General features: G+C 48.9%; 1 protein-coding gene across 2 annotated transcripts in view; it reads left to right on the top strand.

The window, feature by feature from the left end:
- LOC115327066 (zinc finger protein 2 homolog) overlaps window positions 1-20,334 on the top strand; it is a 31,213-nt gene that overhangs the window by 8,867 nt on the left and 2,012 nt on the right. The gene's annotated exons all lie outside the window — the stretch shown is intronic.

Genomic DNA, 20,334 nt, shown 5'->3' with positions numbered 1-20,334 from the left:
GGCAGGTCCTGGATGGGTGCAGCTGTATACCATCAGGGAGTTCTGGCCCTCTACTTGGTACTTCAGGACTGATGTGGGTACCTGGCTTGAAGTCCTCAAAGTCATAGTTGGGATAGCGGCCTTCAATACTCTCGGCTGCACCTTCTGCATCGGGTCTCCGTTCTTCAGAGTTCTCAGTCTCACCTTCTGATTTGGGATTCTGTTCTTCTGAGATTTCAGCATCACCTTCCAAGTGGGATACTGTCGAAGTTGCCGGCCGATGATAGAATCGCCTAGCTTAGGGATGCTGATGTCTTGCGTAACCAGGGTTCGTACAGCTCCTTGAAGTCCTTGAATACCTGTGATTTTATTAGGAGCCTTTTAAGGGCCCTTAAATACCCTTGAGAGTTGAAACGATCCTTCTATTCTTTAAAAATCCTCCAACAAATGCGTAAATGGGGCTGCGTCGTCTGGCAACATGGCATGTCGTTTGTTCTAAAGGATAAAGCCAATTCAGTCCAAGGCGTCCCGTGTCATCGCCATTTTCTCTTTGTGTTGAGTGTGTTGAGGATCGTGTTGGTGAACGTGAGACACTTTCAATCGAGATTGAAATCCGAAATGCCGGGTAAAAAGTGTAAGTTCCAGCCTTCATGGCTGGAACAGAATGACCTTCGCTAGTGGGTTAGACCAGATACGAATGACTCCTTTCGAGCGAAGTGCGCAATCTGTCGAAAGTCGATTGATGTCACCACAATTGGTGAAAGCGTTTAGAAGAGTCATTTGAAAAGCGCAAAGCATCGATCTGGAGCCGAGTCAGCTGCTTCCAGCTCATCTATCACCTCCTGTCTATCAGCATCAGACTTGGCGTCGGATACGCCTAGGCACCAGCGTGCAGATGCAAGTACCTCACGGGCCGCGGCATTCATTTCATTTCCTTTATTAAACTCTTAAAGGCCCAATGGGCATTACATAAGGGGGGCAAGGAATATAAAATCGAAAATACAAAACACTGCACAAAGCGAAAAAAAACCATCAATTATACATTTTTACATGCTATGAAAAATCAAAGAGAAAATCCTCACAGAAAAAAATGAGGTTAAAAATCACCAAAATATTGTCTATGTAAGCACTTGCTAAAAGAATAAAAGAATAATAAAATAATAAAATAAAAGAATTAAAGTAAAAGTAGCCAACTGTGAAAACAATGTGCAAATCGCCTCTCGGAACAGGCCGGTGTCACTAATGTCGGCTATGGTGTTGGGAAGGTTGTTCCAATCGCGGATGCCTCGCGGGACAGCGGAGTTAATAAACGCATTAGTTTTACCAGTTAGGCGCTTGGAACTTTTGCTGTTAGTGGTTCGACGGGAAGATCTTTGGGAAACTTTTGCTGTTAATGGTTCGATGGGAAATGACATTGAAGCTTCTTGAAAAAAAAATTGTGGTGGCTTAGCTCTGCTATGCCAGGATATACGTAGCATGAGCTTATGCGCACAAAATGAGAGGCACTATGAAGCGGCTCCGGTGCAGCGTCAGACTTGACTGCTGCGCAACGGAGGCGCACAGCTGGGCACGCGGCGGCGCCAGTGCGTCTGCTGCGGCTATGACGTCTTTCCCCTGGAATGTGCAGACCGGCGAGGTGCGCACGGTGGCGGATTTAACGCGCGGCGGCGGCGGCTTTGGCGCGCGGCGGCGTCACCAGCTGTGCGCCGTGTGACGTCACTGCTCCTTGCGCATGTGCAGACCGGCGAGGCGCGCGCAGTAGCGGCATCTCGGGCGCGCCAGCTGTGCTCCGTGTGACGTCACTGCTCCTCGCGCTTGCGCAGCACGGCTCTTTGAGGGCCACTTGAAAGTGCTCAATCTCGGCCAGTGTAGCTAACGCTACAAAAGTCCTCTCACATACCCAATTGTCCGAGGGCTGTCCTGCTTTGATCCCAGGGAAATGTCGAAAAGAGAAAAATGCCCCGGGAAGCTCAAAGTTGTAAAGTTGTTTTGAATTGCCTCATCGATGCAAACCTTCCTTCTGAGCACAAGAAAGATCTGGTTTGTGGGCAGTATGTTAATTCCTGTTCCACCACCAAAGGAACCCAACGCGACGTTATTTGCGGTCCGAGTCCTTGCATGCCACGTGAACTTACCACCGCGCGTCGAATGTTTTTGTACCCGTCAAGATCATTGAAGCTTTCTGAGGCGAAGTTCTGCTCGAGGGATGCCTCCAGTTGCTTCCAGAAAGAGGAATCGGTGTCATATGAGGAGTAACAGAACTTGTAGACGGGCACGCCATAGTCCTGGCTACAAATTATCGAAAAGAGCCGCAGCACCTTGCAAAAGGTATCGCTGTTGACCACATCGACGAACTCCAGAACTTGGCCGCGATCGCTGCACTTTTGGAAGAGCCGACTTCAATGCAGCACGAGAGAACGCCGCCTCCAGAACTTGACGTCGACCCGAAGCTTCCAGCTACAGAATGAATACGGCTGCTTGACCTTCTGAGTGAATTTGGCGAATGTTTTGCCGCAACATCAAGGGTCCGACAAACAATGGTAGCAAAGCACCCCACCATTACTGACGACGACGCACTCCCTGTCCACTAGTCACCGTACCGAGTCTCCTTAAAGGAAAGGACTGTGATTCAAGATCAAGGCCAGGAAATGCTCGAGGATGATATTCAATCCTCAAGAAGTCCGTGGGCGCCCCCAGTCGTCCTTGTAAAGAAGGACAGAACCCTGAGGTTTTGTGTGGACTATTGTTGACTGAACGCTGTGACTAAGAAAGATGTCTATCCACTCCCTTGCATCGACGATGAGGTAGACCGACTGCACCATTCCCAATATTTTTCGTTGATAGACCTGAAAAGTGGCTACTGGCAGATTGAAGTCGACGAATGCGACCGTGAGAAAACTGCTTTCGTCACTCCTGATGAACTTTCTGAGTTCAAAGTGAAGCCATTCGGACTTTGTAGGGCACCAGCCACCTTCCAGCATGTCATGGAGACCATGCTAGTAGGTCTGAAATGGCAGAGCTGCCTTGTCTACTTGGACGATGTCGTGGTTTTTTCACAGGATTTCGACGATCACCTGAGACGACTTCAAGCCGTGCTTCAAGGCATTAAGTCCGCTGGCCTGTCACTCAAGCCAACGAAGTGTCGGTTCACCTATGGTGAACTAAAGTTCCTTGGCCACGTCGTGAACAACAAAGGTGTTCTTCCTGACCCCGAGAAGACCCGTGCTGTAGCTGCATTAACGCCGCCGTCTGACAACAAGGCCGTGAGAAGCATTCTCGGACTCTGTGCCTACTACAGGCGCTGTGTTCGAGACTTTGCCAAGCTGTTCGCACCGCTGACGCACCTCACGAAGGATGCCGTAAAGTTTGAATGAACAGAAAAACACCAGCGGTCAATCGATGAGTTCAAACGAAGACTCCAGATGCCCCTGATTCTTGGCCATTTCGACCAGTTCGCTGAAACAGATCCTCACCGACGCCAGTACCACCAACTTGGAGCGGCACTAGTCCAAAGGCAGGACGGGCCAGAGCGAGTTATCGCATATGCAAGTCGGACGCTGTCTAACGCGGAGAGGAACTACTCAACGACTGAAAAGCAGTGCCTTGCTGTCGTCCGGGCAATAACAAAGTTCTGCCCATATTTGTACAGAAGTCCTTTTCGTGTGGTCACAGACCACCACTCGTTCTGCTGGCTCGCGAATCGGAAGGATCCCTTTGGACGCCTCGCCTGGTGGAGCCTACAACTGCAGGAGTTCGACATGACTGTGGTGTACAAGCCTGGCCGGGAGCACAATAACGTCGACTGCCTGTCAAGGGCCACCGTCGAGACCGGTCCTACCTACACCGAAGGGGACGACAACAAGTGTTTCCTCGGCGCTCTGGATGTACGACGTGGCAGCCTTCCAATGAGAGTTCGACCCTGAACTGCGAGCACTCATCGAGCACCCGCGTTTTCATACGAACACTGCCAGCCTCTTCATCCGACAAGGTGTGCTCTACAAAAAGAACTTCAGCGACAACAACATGGCGTGGCTGTTGGTGATCTCTTCCAGTCTTCGAGAAGATATATTTCAAGCCTGCCACGATGACTCGACGGCAGGACACCTTGACTACAGCAGGACTTTTGCCAGGATTCGTGAAATGCACTATACTGGCCCAAACTTTCGAAGATCATCACTGCACCCAATCTTGCCATGAGTGTCAACGATGGAAGAAACCACCAACGAGACCGGCAAAACTTCTTCAGCTTATTGCACAGTAACATGCCATAGAAAGGCGTGTTAGTAAGCGGAAAAATCCGAGTAGTCATGGTTGCACTGTAAAGCATGACACACAGTTCGTATCATGCACCGTTGGAGCAGTGTATAGGATACCTTTTTCATGTGGACGGGTGTATATTGGCCAAACGGGGCGCTGTTTGAACATCCGTTTAAGAGAACACCAGAGTTTGTTGAAGGGGTGTGCGTACTCTCGCCTTGCAATGCATTGTCGCGATTGTAACTGTGAGCCGAGATTCAGTGACACTGAAGTGTTGTTCAAGCACAGGGACCAAGTGTCTAGAGAGATAGCAGAAGCGTACCAAATAAAAAGGGCGGGAACCTCGTGTGTCAGCCAACCGTCTTTGGCACTGCTGGACAGTGAGGTGGCGTTTTTGAATTTGGGATAGCAACACGTGCCATCATGCTGCTATGAAAGTGTCTCGTAATACGCAGACGGGGGGTGAACTGCAAAAGATAAATGGTCGTTTTCATGTGTTTTCCTATTAAAATAGTTCAGTTGATAGTCAGCGCTCGTACCAGGTGTTTCTTCTACGACCACGTCTGTTGTTCGCGCTGTCCCAAGATGAATTCCCACCAACTCGCCCAACTATCCATTGTTCTTAAAATGTTAAGCAGCTTACCTTGTAGGGAATGTTCGCGTACGAACGTTCCTAGAGCGTTCCAAATGGTGTACAGTTCACACGGAAAGAATAAGAACACAAAAACTTTCTGTGTTTTTATTCTTTCCCTGTGAACTGTACTCCATCCAACGCGCTCTGCTACATGTTCCGAATGGTGTTTTAACGTTTTTTCAACATTCAGAACGTCCATAGAATATTTGCACAACATTGGGTGCTACTTGGGAAAGTACTTAGTCGACTTGGGGATCTGAACTTTGAGGTGATGCCCGAGGGAACACGGAATTTATCATGCTGCCCTCTACGACCGGAAGTCGTCCACGTCGTGCGCCTCAAGCCGTACTACGATCGATAGGACTGTGAACTCCACTTTTGTACAACGCATGATAGGACTGTGTTTTACCAGCCTCCGTAGTTTCCCATTATTTTTGTTTGCCGCTTCATTCCCCAGCAAGTTGCATCGAGATGATGCTCTTTTTAAAGGGGGGAGTAATGGCACGCGCGTCACCGAGCGAGCGAGCGCGTGCGTGGCCGAGTGGTTACATTGTTTGGCTTTCGTGCGGAGGCCCCGGGTTTAATTCCTGGGAGCGGCGCGTCTTTTATTTATCCTTTCAATTTAGCATTCCCGTAAGTTCGAGAACCTTGTCGTCTGTTCGAGGTCAGAATGTTCTACGCACCGAATCTTCTACGCCGGTTGTTCCGGAAGCCCACGGGTGTACAAAGGGGGCTCCGCGTGGCGAGCCAGGGTCAGTCTTACCCCAGCGTTCGATCCTGCTGCTTCGCTGCCATCGATGCCTGCGACGCTAGTCTTTTTTCATTTTGTTTTGGGCACAAGTTCGCCCCATTAAACGTCTAGTTTGCTTCAGTCTTCGACGTCTCATCAGTTATCATTTGTGAAGCTATCGTCGTGGGGACACCCATGTTGGTATCAACCGGTTCATGAAGTCCGGGTGGAACTCTGAAGCTGGCGAAGGCACTGCAACTGCATCGACGTAATGTGTAGCATGGTCTATACACACAAGCACATTCTGTTAGCCATCGCATTCTTCCAAGGATCCAAAGTGATCGAGCGATATCACCATGTTGGGTACCGCCAGGATGGTTCTCGGTTGCGAAGACGCTTCTGCGATTGTGGTCTTCCGGTTGACTCTTCGGCATGTGTGGCAGGACTGCACATAGGCTTTTACATGGTGCGACATGCCAGGCCACCAGTACCTTAATTTTTTGAATCTGGTTTAGTGTGTGCTGTGTGTCCATAAGTATTTGAGTCGTGGCAAATCTGTGGCATAGTGTCCCTTGACATGGCAGGCACCTTAGCCCGCTTCCGTCAGCACTTATCTTCACTAGGATGCCATGTTTCTGTGCAAGCTCTGTTACCCTTGTCTGGCGGTTGTTGTAGTCGTTGGCAGTCTCCATCTGTCTTTTGGTGTTCACGTAAGCAACTGTTGCCTGCCAGTACTACCATGCGAATGGAGTTGCCACTGCTCGTTGTCCTATTGAGTTGGAAACTCCGGCTCCCTGTCTGGGTCTTCAAATCGGGAGAGGGCATCCGCTTTGTTGAGCCTCTGTTAGCTTCAAGACTTTGTGCTGGGCCAACCCCCCAAACTTTAGCAGGGCCACTTCAAAGCCTTGCACTGGGCAGCCAACATTTAGCACGGTCTGTGAGCTTCAAAGTTTTACCGTCACCCCACATGACACCCCAAATATACTGGGACCCAGCTGGCCACATTTACGCGACGTAGGTTTCTACACGCACTCTGACGCTAGAGAAATACCTAAGGCCTTTTTTTTTAATACCAGCTGAACGTAGAGGAAAAGCGAAGGAGAGGAGAAAACAAAGAACCACACTGCTGGTGGTTCTTATACCCTTGTGGCCGACAATAAAGAAAAAAAAAACAATGCCCTTGTGGCCAAGCGTAATAAACTTCAGAAATTGTGAGGCGACATAACTCCGTCATATGTCGTGCGGCAACATTATTATTATTATTTTTTTTTTGTTTGGAGGAATGGTTTTTTTCATCAAAGTTGGCTTGTGTCCTTTGCGAGGGCCTTGAGCATGCTCATTACGTGGGTCCGGACAGCTACTCATACGCTCTGTTGGCTGTCGGTCAATCGCTCAAGGCCTCCGCTCCTCTTCATGTTCCGAAAATGGGAAAAGGAAGGATACGAGGGCATGGCAGAACAGATGGACAGGCAACAGGCACACCACTGGCAGGTGGCATGTGACGTCAAGTCTGACGAGCACCGAGGTCAGCAAAAAGTGGAGGAGGCAAGGAGGAAAGTCGTGATGTTTGCCTGATGGATGGCATCCAAAGAAAAATCAAATTGCCGGACTTCAACTTCCACAACATATTGTCACGGGTGGTGACCAATAAACAATAAATAAACAGAAAGAAATAAACGTTTAATGTGGCGAACTTGTGCCAAAAATAAAAGGGTACAAAGATAATAACGGAGCGTCACGGGCGTCGAAGTCGGCGTAGCAGCAGAGTCGAACGCTGGGCGAAAACTGACTGCAGATCAGCACGCGGAGTCCCTTTATGTACGCGCGTTGGGTTCTGGAACAATCGGCCTAGATTGTTCGGCGACTGGAACATTCAGAACTCGATCTGACGAGAATGTTCTCGAACTCACGAGAACGCAATGAAAGAACAAATAAAAGAGCATTCCACTGACTGGAATCGAACCCAGACTTTCTGCACGACAGTCGAGCACGGTAACCACTCGGCCGCGCGCGCGGCCGCTCGCTGACGAGCGTGGCATTACTCCCCCCTTTAAAAAGGCATCGTCTCGATGCCACGTAAAAGGCAACAAAACAGAGCGAAACAAACAAAAAAATGGGAACATACGGAGGCTCGCGAAACACAATCCTATCAAGCGGTGCACAAGATCACAGTTCGCAGTCTTATCGCGCGTAATACGGCTTCAGGCGCACGACGTGGACGACTTCCGGTCGTGGAGCGCGGCGTGATGAAGTCCGTGTTCCGTCGGGCATCACCTCGTAGTTCAGATCCCCAAGTCGACGAAGTACTTTGTAGGGTCCGAAGTAGCGCTTTAGGAGTTTCTCACTGAGACCACGGCGGCGGATCGGTGTCCACACCCATACCCTGTCTCCGGGCTGGAAGTGAACGTCCCGACGACGAAGGTTGTAGCGGCCAGTGTCAACACGTTGTTGGGCTTGAATACGGTGTCTGGCGAGCTGGCGGACTTCTTCTGCCCGTTGGGCAACCACCTGGGCGTCGTCGCTTCCGTCGAGAGCCGGTTCATGGGGTAACATCGCGTCCAGCATTGTCGTTACTTTACGACCATGAACCAGTTGGAAGGGTGTCACCCCGGTGGTCTCTTGCACGGCCGTGTTGTAGGCAAATGTGACGTACGGAAACACCTCGTCCCATGTCTTGTGCTCCACGTCGACGTATATGGAGATCATGTCGGCAATGGTCTTGTTGAGTCTCTCCGTCAGCCCGTTGGTCTGGGGGTGGTACGCCGTTGTGCGCCGATGGCTGGTGTGGCTGAGACGAAGGATTTCTTGCGTCAGCTGGGCCATGAACGATGATCCACGGTCTGAGATCAAAACTTCGGGAGCGCCGTGCCGGAGGACGATGGATTCGATAAAGAACTTGGCGACTTCCACAGCAGTCCCTACAGGAAGGGCTTTCGTTTCGGCGTACCGTGTGAGATAATCTGTGGCGACAATAATCCATATGTTTCCTTGCGTCGATGGTGGGAAAGGACCAAGTAGATCCATTCCGATCTGCTGGAACGGTACGGTCGGGGGAGCGATCGGACGCAGGAGATTTGCCGGCTTCGTCGGCGGTTTCTTGCGTCGCTGGCACTCGTGGCAGGACCGTGTGTAGAAGTGAACGGTCTTCGGCAGCTTGGGCCAGTAATACCTTTCACGAATTCGGGCCAGCGTACGGCTGTAACCAAGGTGTCCGGACGTCGGGTCGTCGTGACAGGCTTGGAAGATCTCCGCTCTAAGGTCGGTGGGGATTACCAGCAGCCATGGTGTGCTGTTGTCTCCGAAGTTCTCCTTGTAAAGTACACCTTGTCGGAGGACGAAAGTCGGCAGGGCTCTCGAGAAGACACGGGGGACAGTACCCCCTCGTCCTTCGAGGTGCTCGATTAGCGCGCGCAACTCAGGATCGTCTCTTTGATGTCGTGACATGTCATCGGTGTTCACTGCACCTAGGAAGCACTCGTCGTCTTCGTCGTTGCTGCTGCCGGAAGGTGTTTCGATGGGGGCTCTGGACAGGCAGTCGGCGTCGCTGTGCTTGCGGCCTGACTTGTAGACCATAGTCATGTTGAACTCTTGTAGTCGCAGACTCCATCGAGCGAGGCGTCCTGACGGGTCCTTGAGGTTCGCAAGCCAGCAGAGCGAGTGGTGGTCCGTGACTACACGAAACGGGCTCCCGTACAAATACGGACGAAACTTCGTGATTGCCCAGACGACAGCAAGGCATTCTTTCTCAGTCGTGGAGTAATTTTTCTCCGCCTTGGACAGTGTTCGACTTGCGTAGGCGATCACTCGCTCGGTGCCGTCTTGCACTTGAACCAGTACCGCGCCAAGTCCAGCGTTACTTGCGTCCGTGTGAATTTCGGTTTCCGCATCTTGATCGAAATGTCCTAGAACAGGAGGAGTCTGCAGTCGTCGCTTCAGCTCGTCGAATGCCTGCTGCTGCTTCTCGGCCCATTCGAACTTCTCGGCGTCCTTTGTGAGGTTTGTGAGTGGCGCGGAAATCCTTGCAAAATCCCGGATGAAGCGCCGATAGTAGGCACATAGTCCAAGAAACCTTCGCACGGCCTTCTTGTCTGTCGGTACTGGAAATGCTGCGACGGCGCGAGTCTTCTCTGGGTCGGGGCGAAAGCCTTCGTTACTAACCACGTGACCTAGAAACTTCAGTTCGTCATAGGCGAACCGACACTTTGACGGCTTCAGGGTGAGTCCGGCGGTCCGTATGGCTTGGAGAACTGCTCGGAGTCGTCGCAAGTGCTCGTCGAAGTCGCTGGAAAACACTAAGACATCATCGAGGTAGACGAGACAGCTCTGCCATTTCAGTCCTGCCTGTACGGTGTCCATGACACGCTGGAAAGTTGCTGGAGCCGTGCACAGTCCGAAGGGCATCACTTTGAACTCGTACAGCCCATCTGGCGTGACGAAAGCTGTCTTCTCTCGGTCCCGTTCGTCGACTTCGATCTGCCAGTAGCCGCTCTTCAGGTCCATGGATGAAAAGTATCGGGAGTGGCGCAGCCGGTCTAACGTGTCGTCGATGCGGGGGAGTGGATAGACGTCTTTCTTCGTCACTGCGTTCAGCTGCCGGTAGTCCACGCAGAACCTAAGCGTTCCGTCCTTCTTCTTAACCAGTACAACTGGAGAGGCCCACGGACTGCTTGAGGGTTGGATTATGTCGTCATTCAGCATCTCTTGCACTTGCTCCTGGATCACCTCCCTTTCTTTAACGGACACTCTGTACGGCGATCGATGCACAGGGCGCGCGTCGTCCTCGGTAACGATGCGGTGTTTCGCAATGGTGGTTTGGCGCACCCTCGACGACGTCGCGAAGCAGTCACTGTATTCGGCGAGAAGGTCACTTAGCTGCCGTCGTTTCGGGCCTGGAAGCTTGCGGTCAATGTCGAGCTGCGCTGGCGCCGTAATGTGTTGCTGAGGTGGGAAGGATTCTTCAGCAATCGCGGCGATTTCGGCGGAGTTCCGAATTTCCTCGACGTGACCTACAGCGGCACCTTTCGTGAGGTGTTGCGCTTCTTGTCGAAAGTTTGTCACGAAGACCACGGTGCGCCCATCCTGAAGCTCAGCCACTCCTCTTGCGACGCCTATTCCTCTTTCTAGGAGTAATTGAAGGTTGCCTTCAAGAACAACTTCGCCGCAGGTAGCTACATCGGCCACTACGGGTACGACAACACTTGATCGCGACGGCAGGTTCACGTGGTCGGCAGCGACTCGGATGGCGGCTGACGCTGTTTGAGGTTTCTCTGAAGACGGAACGGGCTTGCGCAGCGTCAATCTGTTCTCATTAAGGTCGATGACGGCGCCGTATTCACACAGAAAGTCCATGTCGAGAATAATGTCTCTGGAACAGTCTTGTAGTACGATGAACTTCACAGGGCACGTTTCACCGCGGATCTCGACGCGAGCAGTGCATCTCCCGATGGGTGTGATGAGGTGCCCTCCGGCGGTTCGTATTTGAGGTCCATCCCACGGCGTCGTGACTTTTCGAAGGCGGCGGGAGAGCCTCCCACTAAAGACTGAGTAGTCTGCTCCGGTGTCCACGAGTGCAGATGCGTCGTGGCCGTCGATGACGACGTTTAGGTTATTGGACACCACTGCAGCGGCGTCGTTTTGGTCTCTGGTAGCGTTCGAGTGGGGGCCCCCCGACGTTCGTGGAGGATCTTGGCGTCGGTCGTCTTCGGCAACTCCACCTCCAGGGGTTGCCACGCCTAGTTTCCCCGGCGAGGAGCGAGGGGGGACAGGCTTTCACGACGTGGTCGGTGCATCGGCGAAGCTGGACGTCGCGGTGACGGCGACCGGAACTCTCGGCGGGACGCAGGCTCGGGGGACTGAGGTCGTCGCAGGTACTCGTCGATCTCGATAGGGCGTTCGCCATGACGGGGGCGCGGGTCGTTCGGGTGGAACCCGCGTAGCCCGAGTCGTCGGTATGGGCATCGGCGGTAGGTGTAGTCCGCTTCCCCGCAATGGAAGCACAGAGGGCGTCGGTCGGGCGTTCGCCACACGTCGGTCTTGCGGGGTGCGCGAGGCTCCGGGCAGGCGTACTGGAACTGGTCGTCGTGGCGTCGGTCGTGCTGCGGCGCAGGAGACTGACGTCGGGGCGGCGTGACATAGGTGCGACGAGGAGGCGGTGGCCGTCGGGCCACTGCGGCGTAACTCAACGTCGGTGGTTCCGGAGCGGTGCTGACGAGAACCTCGGGCTGCAGCGCTTGCTGGACTTGTTCCCTGACAATCTCGGCGATTGAGGGCGAAGCTGGGCTTGCGGCGGCAGGTAGAAGTTTCTTGATCTCTTCCCGGACGACGTCTCGGATCATCTCGCGGATGTCCGTGGTGTTGCAGCCGGAAGGCGAGAAGGAGCCGACGCCGGGAACTCGGTGATAGTGGGTGGCTCGTGCTTGAAGGGCACGTTCGATGTTGGTGGCCTCCGTCATGAAGCCTTCGACGGTGGTAGGCGGGCTCCGCACAAGACCACCGAAAATGTTTTCTTTGACGCCACGCATCAAGACTCTGAGCTTCTTTGCTTCGGATGCTTCGGGATCGGCGCGGTTGCTCAGTCGCAGGACATCTTCTACGAAGCTAACGACGCTCTCGTTAGGGCCTTGAATCCTCGCTTGAAGATGCTCTTCCGCGCGTTCTCTTCGTTGTTGGTTCGTGAACGTTCTTCGCAACTCAGCCTTGAGTTGCTCCCAGGAAGTGATCGAAGCTTCGTGGTTCTCGAACCAGTTCCTGGCGGTGGCTTCCAAGGCGAAGTAAGCGTTTTGCAGACATTGTTCTGGTGTCCACCCGTTATGACGGGCTACTCGTTCGTACTGTTGAACCCAGTCGTCAATGTCTTCGTGGCTTTCGCTGTGGAAGGGAGCCGGTGTCCGAGGAGCGACGGGTAGGTAGACGACGGCAGGAGCGGCGGGGGCCTGCGACTGGTTGTCCATCGTCGTCTTCTTCGGCTTGGGTTTGTCCAGGAGCAAACCGTACTCTGGATCCTCTCCCTTGGTGCGGCGGCTGGTGCGAGTTTCAGGTTCCGCGCTGAGTGGTCTTCTCAGCGAGCTTGGAGTCGCGCTTGCACTGCGGGTCCTGGGAGGGGAACGCTGCACGGGCATGCGGTACCCAGCACCTCCACCAAAATGTCACGGGCGGTGACCAATAAACAATAAATAAACAGAAAGAAATAAACGTTTAATGTGGCGAACTTGTGCCAAAAACAAAAGGGTAAAAAAGATAATAACGGAGCGTCACGGGCGTCGAAGTCGGCGTAGCAGCAGAGTCGAACGCTGGGCGAAAACTGACTGCAGATCAGCACGCGGAGTCCCTTTATGTACGCGCGTTGGGTTCTGGAACAATCGGCCTAGATTGTTGGGCGACTGGAACATTCAGAACTCGATCTGACGAGAATGTTCTCGAACTGACGAGAACGCAATGAAAGAACAAATAAAAGAGCATTCCACTGACTGGAATCGAACCCAGACTTTCTGCACGACAGTCGAGCACGGTAACCACTCGGCCACGCGCGCGGCCGCTCGCTGACGAGCGTGGCAATATGACGGAGTTTCGTCACCTCACGATTTCTGAAGTGACCTGTTTGGACAGCCCTGCGGATGGCCTGGGTTTGATTCCTAACAGTTCATGAAAGACCTTTATCTTGCACCAGGAACGAGAGTGCTGTTACAGTGCTGTGTTCTACCTCTGTACTGCTCTTGTATATATCTGGTCAAATTTAGTTTTACTCAAAAATATTCATCCTTATGTAAAAAGTGACTAGACATACCTGAAACTGGTGAGTTGAGGGTGAACCCCATATCAAGCTTGATTTTGGAGGGCGAAAGTTGCTCAGGAGTGACTGGGACAAGAATTGCCTCAATAAATTCTGACTCCGAGTCCCGGCATGGGTCAGCAGTGACTGCATCGTCCCACGAAGTGGAATGCCGTGATCGAAGTTTCTTTTCTATATAAAAAAAAGATTCTAATATCCGTTGCTATTCTTTCTGACCCATGTTGGCCAGTGATGATGTAAATAGGAAAGTAATGTGTGAGATCTCAGTTGTTTGCGTGGGAAGACGCCGATAAAAAAAGAAATAAAAAACCGGCAAAAGAATGAGGCTGTGTTCAAACTTTCGAAAACCACAGCAACAACAAATGTATGATGCGAGCGTGGACTGGGCAGTCTCTGGCGTGCCTTTCCCTTGGTGTCAGATGGTGAGACTGAATTATGGGTCAGTTGCGTTGGTGAATTTGTGTGAACCTGCAATTTTGCGGAACTGCATTGTTCAAATGTGGATGCCTGACTCCTGATTCCATCCGCACCCCTTCCCCCCAATCTCCTCTCAGTCTCAGAATCATGTTCACTGCCGCTCAGTGGTGTAGGCAGAAATGTTTTTCGGGGGGGGGGGGGGGAGGGGAAGGGGGGGCTAGGGTAGGGTAGGGAAGGGAAGAGAAGGGAAGGGGAGGGGAGGGGAGCGGAGGGGAGGGAGGGAAAACTGAGGTGGCTGGGGTGCAGTGTTGTGGAATGGGCACCCTCATTCCATTTCTATTCCGAAGAATTAGAGCTTCCAACAATTCCATTCCTTTCAACTCCTCGGAATGAAAACATCGGGCCCATTCCCACTCCTGAAATGGCTGAACTCCACCATGCCATTCTTTTGATTTCTAAACGTGAAAAAATGGCATTTGACAGCCACACTGTGTTGCTGGAAAGAAGCAGCATAAAGCTGCTGACATTATCAAATGCTGAGACGATTGAAAAATGCATGCAAAAGCTTCCTCTAATCGTTAATTTTACCAAGCCGAAGGGTGGTTGCACAAAGCACTTTATGGCACTTGGTGTCACTGCTGACATCGATCACGCTATCGAGCGTAAAAGGCTCACGAGTTGCAACAGAGGCCAACAATTAAAACCACTCATTTTCTTTGCAAACGGACCATATACCCACAACAGATACATGGTTAGCGTGTTGTTTGTTTGATAAGACCTTAAAAATGTCTAATAGTTTGTGCGTGGTGCAAGAAGCTACGTTGCTGTTTGCTTGGGATACTTGCACAAGACCACGGCTAGTGTGCTGTTAGAAGCGACGCTGCATATAACTGCCCCAATTCTCCACGCACTGCGGCAAGAACAGAAAACCACTGACAAATTGCAATTGATATACGGCGCCAGCACAAGGGAGTGTAGCAGCATTTTATAGAAACCTGCCTTAAAACGTAAACCTAAACGTGGGTTAAAAGCAGGGAGTCCAACTAGTCGTTATTCCGGTTCGCCTTGGTTTCAGTAGCATTGAGGTTTGTTCCGGTATGATTCGGGTTCAGTGATGAGCTTGAAATTATGATTCGGTTTCTGGGCCGACTTGGTAGAAACAGTGTTTCAGCTGAGACTGGGTGAAAGAAAGCACTGTTAAAACTAGCGCACGAGCTGAGCCGAACTCAAGACGCTCGCGCGCTCCAGCATTTGCAGTGCTTTCTTTCACCCAGACTCGGCTGAGATGCTGTTCTAGCAAGCCGGCCCTGGTACCATCAAGCACAAACCAGTTTGAACTGGTTTTAAAAAAAAAGCCCAAAACTCCTAGTCATTAAAAAGAAAAAGGTGTCATCTGCATTAAAAAGAATGTTAATCCTCCCCATAATCTATGCAAATTAAATTTTCAATATTAACAAAAGTAATCAGGTTATATCAAAACCAAGTACGATAGTTGTAGTCAGATTGTAACATCAGATAAGCTATTTGCCTTTTGCCCTGCTACCCAAAACCTAGTGTCTAAATAAAAAAAAACAATTTAATTCAATCCAGGAGCAATAAGAATTCAAGGGCCTATATGCAGCCACTAAAAAAGCAGAGCCAATGAAAAACTTATTAAAACATGCTCAAGACATACTATACTCATCAAGAAATTCAAACTTCCTTTGATCATTCTGATGAACCCGATCATAAGAGTGTCATGTTGCAGTGCATCCAAAACCGCTTAAAGCTTCCCGCAACCAAGCATAGCAAATCATAACGCACGCATAATACACGCACAACAAATACTGTGCTTCCCGGGTTTGTCAAAATGATCGAGGGAAGGTAATATTTTTGTTTTAAATGCTCAGATTGATGCGGAGCTTGTCCCCTGAGCGGCAATCTATTCAGTTTTGCCCGATCTGTAGCATAGCTGAGGTCATAAAAACCCGTAGAGATCCTTGACTATTTTTAATAAATGAGGAATGGAGCACACACGGTGATGTGATTGCTGTGCCTTCTGTGCCAAACTAGGCCAAAGGGCTTACCCTGCTACATCCTGCTACACTTAGCCCAAATGGGAGGAATTTGCAATAGCATTGTGCTAAAACTTGATTTCACTTTATTAATACTACAAATATAATGGCTCATGGGCAATTCACACACTTGTGTCGAGTCCGACCGAGTGCAACTGCAACGGCTTGCGACGTACAGGTTGCTAAGGCAACAGCTGCATCGACTCTAACAAAATTGGCTTTTACACCGTTTTTCTTGGAGCGGACGCAGCTGTTGCCATAGCAACCCGTATGTTGCACGCCGTTGCAGCCACACTGGGTCGGACTCAACGCAAGTGTGTGAACGAACCTACCTTCAGGCCCTGCTACGCGTCCAGGTTGTTATAGGGGGCTTGTGGAAATTTTCGGAACTTTTGATTATAGCCACAAATAACATACTATTCTATTTTATATCCCTGTGAGAGTCAAACACTGACAGCAGAAATTTCTGCAATGTCTCTTATGTTCGTAGTCTTCTCCGGCAGGTGAGTTAGCCTTGTTGAAAGTGCTTCTCATCGCGCTCTTTTGTGCTAGAGTGAAGCGACAACTGCAAAGTAAGCATCGTGATTTTGCTTATCTTGCTTCGCTGCTGTGCACCCGCGTGCTAAAGGAAAGCACTCCCCCAAAGCAGGACATTAAACACTCACGTCTTTAGTGTCTTTAAAAAAAAGAAAAGCAACTTGGTGAGTGTTAGTTTAACAGTTCTTAGTTGCAGTACAGACTTCTGACTAAAACTGTGACTAATATTAATGATTGACTGCGATATCCTGGCTATTTTAAAACCCAAGATTTAATCCAGGTACTTGCAAGAACATGTATATAAACTGCTCCATAGCTTTTCGTTTTTTTTTTTTTCACCTTTCTTGTTTAGTTGTCACCTTTATTTAGGTTTTTTCTGTTCGAGGTAAGGTCAGTTGGATAAAGTTAAAACTAAAGGAGGTGAAGCAGTGGAAGTGAGCTTCGGAATAATATCAAACAGTTTGGCTCGATTGTTTTAAGAAAGCATACTTATTGCTCACATGTCAATCTTTGTCATCATGAAGTTCTACATAAAACATGTCATTGATGTTCACAACTTAATGACAAAATAATTATGTTTTATCTGAATTAGGAATTTGTTTTATTACAACCCTTAGAACTTGAATGAAACATCAATTTGTGTGTTCAAGATTATTCTAACATCATTTCAGTGGAATATATTATTTGGTTTACATTTTGTTTCATACCTAAAATAACCATTCACAGCAGTTCCTATACCAGGGGTGGCCAAACTGCGGCTCACGATTCTCATCCATCTCTTCGGGAGCCACAGTGCTGCTCACGGCCCCCTAATAAACCTACCCCCCCCCCCCCCCCCTTTCTGGCTTGCAAGATCAAAAGGCAAGACATATAGAAGTGAAGGCAGCTTACGTTTTGGCTTACGTTTTGTCAGCTTTGTGCCATCATCCGCACATCGGACAATGCCCTTGTTTTTTGAATGAGGACTTGCAACAGCGAAACATAATGAGCAATCGCTTTAGGGTGGAATTTGTTGTAAAATTCAACTAAGTAGGAAAATTTTTTTGAATTTAAACAGTGCCAGGACTTTTTTATTGCAGTTCTTCACTTGAATGGTCCCTTTTATTACTCTTCTAATATGTCCGGCTGGCCACCCCTGTCGTATACTGTCCTTCATCAATCAGCATCTTGTTGTCATGCCTACTGCTTCTATGTGCAACCACACAGCTAGTTCTGTGTTTGGGGGAACCAAACCTGCTGTGCAGTTGAGGCTGACAAAAGGTTGCTTAGAAGTGCGAAGGCAAAGTAGGCATGTTTTATCTGGATAGGCCAACGCACAAATTGTAACATGTAATATTCGCAGAAGTATGAATAAAAATGAAGTGCGTGCTTGTGCTCCAATAGCACTTTTTTCCGCTTCATAATAGACTTTTAGCTGCTCCAAAAGATGCTACAAAATGACTAGGGCCAATCACACCAATGCACCTTTCAGGAGCCTGCATTTTTGTTCTGGTAGGATCAGGTGTCTTCTTATAGTGAGAAGTAAACTTTACCATATTAGCATAGAACATATTTTAATGGAAGCGCATGATTCCCAAAATATGTCAGTGTGTTGGTGTATTTCCTTTCTATATTTAGCGTGGAAATGCGTCATGTGACCTAAACACAAATTCACTTTCCCGCTAAATTTAGTGGGGAAATCGATGCCATGTAACGTAAACACGAATTTAGTTTCCCCACTATAGTGAGTAGGGAAATCAATCTCACATGACCCGTTATACCATTTCAGTATTCCCGCTAAGTTTAGCGGGAATATTCATAAAAACATAGCTCGTTCTTTACTCCTCGAAATAACTGTTCAAATGGGAGCTCCGGCGGTCTTCGGCGCTGCCCAAACTAAACAAATTGTTGGAATTCGCAAGCTTTACTTTTCTCAGCATGCTATTTATTATCTCTAAATTCAAAGTAGCCATTAAGCAAATGCATAAATAAAAGGTATGCCAAAACTAATATTCAAATCTTTCCACATTCTTTAGTGGGCTGACGTCGCATGTTGTATAAGTTGCAAGTCGAGAAGACTAAGTAACAGCATTTGGCATGTTTCTTTTTCTATTTTGCTGGCATGAGTCTTCCCAACATTCATTTCACACCATCAAACTTCTTTTAACCTGTCGGGAATTAGCTGTACTGCCACTATATTGCCTCGATTACAACGTCTGGTGACATGTTTTCAGTGTTGCCAACGAAGCCTCAGCTTCTCGTACTAAATTTAAAAATTCAGTAACTCTAGAAAAGAAAAAAAGAAATATTTTTGTAGGTTTCAATTTTTTGTTACCGGTCCAGATTAACGTGTTAAACCAATTTTAAGGAAAATTAAGGGACTACCACAATTTCACTGGAGCTCCTCATTAAAGGAATCCATTACTGTTTTAGCTGAACTCTGTAATTTTGTTCTCACTAGCAATTACCGACTTTGAAAGGCCAACAGACTTCAGTCACACATGTCTAAGCATAAAGGTCCTCCATTACAATTTATTGATAAAAGAAGTACATACAGTACAATATTGTGTGGGATCATACACCACTAGGTTCATACTAGCTGACAGACATCTCCAGTGCTAAATGAAAAAGTAAATTCCAAATACTGTCGGCGAGGGGACTAAGGGAGCTCCCCTGTGAATTGGTATATACACCATTAAAAAAGGGGGGGGGGGTTACTGAAACTAAATTCTAGCACTTATTTTAGTCTTTTTGGTGAGCCTAGTGTCACAAAACTTAGTTTTGGAAAACATGCACCGTTTAAACAAGACGGGAAAAGACAAAAAAAAAAAAAAAAGAGGATGTGTACACTTCTCACTCTTGGAGTGAAATTTTGCTTAAACTTCACCGAGGCGTGTCAATCACCTGAAGGAGAAGTATGGACGTGGCCAATGGCCGCTCGACATTGCCGTGACGTCTTATCTTCGATCTGGAGCGAGCTTTTGAAAGATTGTTATTTTTTGTCGATCCTGTATCCGAACCAAATTGCCTATCCCAAATCCAAGCCAAAGCCGAAAAGAGAAAACAAACATGGCGGTGACAAGTGGGGAAGCAGTGCATACAGCATACTGGCGGTACCGGTTAGCGGCACGGTGAATATTCTTCAACAGACGTGATGAGTGGAAGCACATGTGTAGAAATACGATGATGGGGAATAACGTACTCCTTAGCAGTGCCAAAATTTTTGAAATTCTTCGAGATCATTCACCTGCCTTTGACGTTCGCTGCCTTTCCCTGGTTTGGGGGGCCTAGTAAGCCGAGTGAGTCTAATCCAAACAATTTTATCGAGTGATATTAATAAAGCAGACTCTCTCCGCACCGCGCTTCATATCATTTGCTGCAAAGCGCTTAATATTACCGGTGCAGATGACGAGGCTTGGTGAAATTCTACCGAGTCAATATGTCGCAGATTTCGCTCTGAACTAGCTGAGTGCGCGAAATTTCTGTTTCTTCAAACCGTTCCAGATTGAAGAACTGCATTGTGGGAGTAAACCATAAATGTTCACTACATTAATTGAGGAACACCGAAAGAATAAGACATGTTGGTAGAGGGATGACATACATTTTGTTTCAACTAGCAACGTCACAATAAAGCCAGAGCTATCTTTTTCGGTATCTCACCCCGCAGTAAAAAACCAAAGGAAGAGACATGGAAAGGAGGTGAGAAAAAAAAAAGGAGAATATATCTTTAAAATTTAAAAGATTATAAAATAAAAAGATGAAAGACTTGACGGTAAAACTATATTAATTTTTAAAATTATGACCAAACGGCTATGTCAGTTCCGGAGACAAGAACACAATCTCATCTCGAGTTAAAGCGCGAAACAGAGCAGAAATGTTGTTGTCGGCTTTGTTCATGGCGAATGATTCTGTTTATCTTTGCCGAACCTGCTATGGTGCCCTCGTATGATGCTGGTTC

The sequence above is a fragment of the Ixodes scapularis genome, unplaced genomic scaffold, assembly GCF_016920785.2.
Source record: "Ixodes scapularis isolate PalLabHiFi unplaced genomic scaffold, ASM1692078v2 PGA_scaffold0__279_contigs__length_252992795, whole genome shotgun sequence".
NCBI classification, from domain to species: Eukaryota; Metazoa; Arthropoda; class Arachnida; order Ixodida; family Ixodidae; genus Ixodes; species Ixodes scapularis.
This window is presented reverse-complemented; position numbering and strand designations above follow the sequence as displayed.